Below are 6,000 nucleotides of genomic sequence, written 5' to 3'. Positions count from 1 at the left end.
TAATCATAGGGGCAATTTAGTCATTTAACACAAAAATGGGTATTTTTTAAAGTTTTTATTTGAGTGGGTAAATTTTAATTTTACTATAAAAAAGTGGCTACTCTTATATATTAACTCTAAAAAAAATATATCAAATTAAAGCTCTTGTCGTTATCTTTAATTTGATATACATATCAGATAATTTGTAATTAGCTGAATTTAAGAATTTAAAAAAATAAATTAAACAAAAAATTAAGAAGATAACAAAAAAGAAAATAAAAGAAAAATATAGTTTAAAGTGAAATTTTAGAACTTTCCATATTGAATCATTTTATAACTTTTAAATTTTAAAATGAAATTTTTAAATGTAAAATTTGTATTAATGTTAATATAAATTCGTAGATGAAAAATTAGTTATATTTCTAAAAAATTAGAATTTTAAATATTTACAAATTGGGTTAATTTTCTCTAAATCCTTAAACTATAGTCATTTTCCGTTTTTTCCCTCAATCTTTGAACTTCCCACAGAAAATCATCAACTTTCAATTTTTCCTAATTATCCCATGTCGGGTTTTCCGGCCAATTTTGGAAGCGGAATTTTCTTATGTGGCAATTGTCATTTCATACGTGGTGGTACATGGCTCCAACGTGGACTATTAATGCCTAATCACTTGGAGGGTGGTGAGGAGAAGGGGGCACGAGAGGACCGGAGCAGAAGGCAATGTGGTGTATCAACAGAGCAATAACTTTCATAGACAGCCGAACACTTGGAGGAGTGGAACTGGGGTTAAATCTCTTTCGAGATCCCAGATAGTCACCTTCTTCTTTAACAACATCCCAGAAGATTGCAGCTTTGATTTCTTGAGAAGGAAGTTTGGTGCCATTCGCGTTCCGACTGACATTTTCTGTCCCAATAAGAGAGATAAAAAAGGGAAGCCTTTCGGTTTTGTCCGATTCGAAGGTGTCGAGGACACGGAAGGTCTGCTTGAACAATTGAATCAACTTTGGATTGGAAGCTACAAAATTAGGGTTTTTAAACCAAGGTTTGAGAGGGTGGTGAAGGATGAAGAAAAAAAGAGGTTCGACACCAAAAGAGATATTGGTAAGAAACCAGATTGCTTCCATTTTTTGGATTCTGCAAAGAAGAAGCCGGGAGTTTCTTTTAAAGAAGTTCTCACTGGAGTCTCTGAAGGAGAACCCTGCACAAGAGAAAAGCTACAATTCAAAACTTCGGAGGAGGATTCGAAGTGGCTTGAAGGAACATTCACAGGTTACATCAAAGATGATTTCTCCTGGGATGAAATAAAAGAAGAAATCAACAGCGAATGTGCCGGGAAATTGAAAGTTTCGACGATGGGGGGAAGTTTGGTGCTCATCAGAAGTATTTGCGAACTGTCAACACAAGAAGTTCTCAAGGAGTTGGATGAATGGAGTGACTTCTGGTTTCTTTGGAAGAGGAAATGGAACTTCGTTGATGTGCACCAGCAGCGAGCTATTTGGACGAGATGGATTGGAATCCCGCTTCATGCATGGAACTCTCGTTTCTTTGATTCGGTGACGGCAAACTTTGGCCGGGTAATGAAAATTCACGAACTGACGAAGGAAAGAGAGAAATTGGACGAAGCTTTGATCCAAATCTCTACAGGACTCAAATCCATTGAGCAAGTATTTGAGTGCTGCATTGATGGAGCTAGTTTCACACTGCGCATTGAAGAAATTCAGGATAACCCACTCTCGTCCTTGATCGGAGAACCGGATTTAGATGAGTCGGAATCTGAAACGAAATCGGATTCAGGATGGTCGGACGGAGCGGAGTCCATGGATCCGGCTATTGCTACCATCGGAATGATGGACGACATCGGTGCGGGAATTGGAGACATTTCGGTTCTCCAAGAATTGAACTCTTCGATTCCTTCGCAAGACGTTTCGGTTTTCCAAGAATTGAACTCTTCGATTCTTTCGCAACAAATCGTTGCAGACACCTCAGTCGAGGTTACCAATCATGAGGATACAACGTTGGGAGGCTCGAAAATGCTTTTGAATATGGTTGTTGCCGAAGGTTTAGGCCAGTCTTCTTGCAGGGCCGAGCAGGAGGATAGCATCCTTTGGGCCGAAAACTCAAAGGACCAAGAAAAAAGCCCAAGTGGAAACTTATTGGAGTCCCCTTGTCGTCCTGTCGAAAAATTTTGTGAGGTACCTCTTTCCTTGCTCACGGTTCCTACTGTGAGAGAAAAGGAACCCATTCTTGTACAAGGGGGAATTGATGATCTGGAAGATAACAGTGAGAGTCTCGACGTGAATGTTATTGTTGAAGAAAACAACCATGCTGAGGAAGTGGCTAGGACCGAAAACGATGATTCTTTGGGCTCCCAAGCAGGGGAAGTGAGGTTGCCTCCCAACAACAAAAGGGTTGATCCCCGATGCACAAATGGAAAAAAAGGTAAAGGGAAAAAGAAGAATAGAGCGAGGGAGAAGGAGAATTGGGGGCGTTTCATCTCTGAAATAGAACCACTAAATGGGAGAGGGGAGGAGGGCGCTGGGGAGGAAGACGCTGGGGAGATTCAAAAAGGGTTGCTTTCGACAGAGGTGGGGGGAATTTCAGGTCAGAAAATCTGGGACTTTGGGAAGAAGTTAGGGCTTTCAAGTCAGACTGAAGAAGAGGTCATTGTCCGCCAAATCGAGATGCAAGGTAACTTCCTTTCCTTCGATAATGCTGGGTGTCAGATGAATTGTCCATGAATTTACTGTCATACAACATTAGGGGCTTGGGGAGCATTGCGAAACAGCGAGATGTTTTTGAACTTGTAAGAGGGCATAAGATTGACATTTGTTGTTTACAAGAGACAAAAATGGAGACTTTTAGTGATGTTTTTTGTAATTCTTGGTGGGGGTTTAATAACACAGATAAGGCAATCAGGAACTCTGAGGGGAGAGCTGGGGGAATTGCGTGTTTATGGAATAGGGAGGTATTCGAAGCATCTAGTTCTTGGGATTTACCGGGGGCCGTGGTTGTTAACGGTAGGTACAAGGAGGGCGGTCTCCTGTGTTGCATTATCAATGTTTATGCGCCAACTGAATCAAAGGATAAGAGGATTCTCTGGGATGCAATTGGTTCTATTGTTGAACAGAATTTGGATCGAAGTGTGTGTATTTTGGGAGATTTTAACGCAGTCAGGAGAAGAGAAGAGAGGGTGGGTAGCGGGGAGACGTTTCGAGCGTCGGAGGCAAGGTTTTTTGAGGAATTTATTGGGGGGGAACGATCTGAAGGAAATTCATACACAAGGTCGAAAGTACACTTGGTACAAGCCCAATGGCAAATGCAAGAGCAAGATCGATCGTTTCCTTGTTAACGAAACTTGGATGCTTACTTGGGAAGGAAGTTCTGCACGCGGTCTTAAGCGTTCGATCTCGGATCACTGTCCGATTGTTCTCACTACTAGAACGGAGGATTGGGGACCAAAACCTTTTAGGTTCCTAAATGCTTGGACAAATCACCCGGAGTTTGAAGATGTTGTAAAGAAAGTGTGGACGGGGACTGACTGTCAGGGATGGAGCTTTTTCGTGGTTAAGGAGAAATTGAAGAAACTTCGCGAGGCTTTAAAAGTTTGGAATCGCACATCCTTTGGTGAAATTGATTCTAAAATTCATGAATTAAAGAAGGAGTTACAACAGAAAGATGAGCTTGATGAGCAGAGTTGTTTAGGCGAAGTGGATGTTATCAGAAGAAATGAGCTCCAAGCTCTCCTTTACCTTCAGCTGAAGCATAAGCAGAAGACTTTACAACAGAAGGCTAAACTGAAATGGCTTAAGGAGGGAGATGTGAATTCTGGCTTCTTCCATAAAGCGATTAAAGGGAGGCGGTTGAAGAATGACATAGGCGGACTGATCTTTGATAACTCATGGATTTCCAAACCGGAAGAGGTAAAAGCTAGGGTGAGAAATCATTTTGAAACCTTTTTCAAGCGGAAAGATAGACAGATGCCTGTTATTCCCATTGACTTTGTGAGAAGAAAAATCTCTGATGACGAGAGAAATTGGCTGATTAGAGGTTTTGAACCTGAAGAAGTTAAAGAAGCGGTCTGGAGCTGCTCTGGCGATAAGAGTCCAGGACCTGATGGCTTTAACTTTTCATTCTGGAGATCGGCTTGGCATGTAGTTAAGGAGGATATTCTCCAGGTCTTGAAGGACTTCCACGCGAACGGTAAAATTCCTAAAGGAGGTAATGCTTCTTTTATCGTTTTAATACCGAAGAAAGAAGGGGCTGATTCGTTGAATGAATTTCGCCCAATCTCGCTCATTACCAGCTTGTATAAAATCATTGCCAAGATCTTGGCGGGGAGACTGACGAAGGTGATGGGGTCGATCATCTCTGATAATCAAAGTGCTTTCATTAAAGGGCGGTTCATTCTCGATGGGGGCGGTCATTTTGAATGAAGCTGTTGTTGAGTCAAAAAAGAAGCGACGAAGCCGGATCTTCTTTAAGATTGACTTTGCCAAAGCTTTCGATTCAGTTCAATGGGACTTTTTGGATACTTTGGTTGACAGAATGAACTTCGATGGGATTTGGAGGAAATGGATTCAAGGGTGTCTACAGTCAGCCACGGCAAGTGTCCTAGTTAACGGGTCATCAACGGGAGATTTCAAAATGGAGAGAGGCTTGAGACAGGGCGACCCGATGTCTCCCTTCTTATTCCTCATTGTCGCGGAAGGGTTGAATGCGCTCGTTGAGAGGGCAGTGGAACGACAGTTATTGTTTCCTGTTAAGATTGGTAAGGATGAAGTGCCGATTACACATCTCCAGTACGCGGATGACACCATCTTTATTTTAGAGGCTGATGACCGAAATGTGGAATCACTGAAAAGTCTGTTGCTTCTCTTTCATTTTATCTCTGGTCTTGCTGTCAACTTCGCCAAGAGCAGCCTGATGACGGTGGGAGTGAATGTGTCAGTCGAGAGGACATGGGCTTCATTTCTCCATTGCAAGATTGGTTCCTTCCCGTGTCTTTACTTGGGAACCAAAATTGGAGGCCGAAGCAATGGTGTTAGTGAGTGGAAGTTCTTGGTGGATAAAGTCTCAAACAAAATTGCAAGCTGGAGAAAAAGACCTCTCTCCTTGGCGGGGAGGATCACTCTTGTTAAAGCGGTGCTTCAATCAATTCCGGTATATCAACTGGCCTACGCTTTCATTCCCAAGACTGTGATCAAGAATCTCAATTCCTTGTTCTCCAGATTTTTGTGGGGTGGAGGCTCTCAGTCGGGAAGAATCACCTGGTTTAAATGGACCTCCTTGTGTTCCAATAAGAAAACAGGAGGTCTTGGATTTCGGGATGTGGAATGGTTTAATCATGTTTTGTTAGTTAAATGGCTTTGGAGATTTTTGGTGGATGGGGGAGCTTTGTGGGCGAGAGTGATCAAATCTATTTATGGGGAACTTGTCTGGGGCGAAGAGGGGGATTGCTCGTTGGTGGGAAGAAGTAGGCAGTTGGGGTGGTGGGCGAAAATTGTGGAGAAAGGGGGAGGAAGAGATGATAGATGGTTCATTGATCACCTTCAACACCGTCTCGGGGATGGTATGAATACAATGTTCTGGGAGGACGTGTGGGCTATTAACAAACCTCTTAAGTTCTCTTTCCCGAGATTGTATAACTTGTGTTCGAATAAGAAAGGCCTCGTCGGAGAGAGTGGGTTTTGGGAAGGAGAAGAGTGGGTGTGGTCGGTGAATTGGAGGAGGGATTTGAGGGAAAGGGAGACTGGACAGGTGGAGGAACTTTTGAGACTTGTTGCTGCTTTTGTCCCTTCTACAGGTTTAACTGATGGATGGATTTGGCGGGCAACTACGGACGGTAAATTCTCAACAAAGTCGGCTTATGATTTGGTGGCGGCTTCCAGAGAGGCGCAACAAACTCAACCGGCCGAGATGGCTATGGTTTGGGAGGCTCCAACATCACACAAAGCCAAGGTGACGGCGTGGAGATGTCTTAGAAATCGTTTGGCTACCTGTGACAACTTGAGAAGACGACA

Source organism: Salvia miltiorrhiza, chromosome 6, assembly GCF_028751815.1.
Source record: "Salvia miltiorrhiza cultivar Shanhuang (shh) chromosome 6, IMPLAD_Smil_shh, whole genome shotgun sequence".
NCBI lineage: Eukaryota > Viridiplantae > Streptophyta > Magnoliopsida > Lamiales > Lamiaceae > Salvia > Salvia miltiorrhiza.
The sequence above is the reverse complement of the archived record's forward strand: the minus strand, read 5'-3'. Positions refer to the sequence as shown.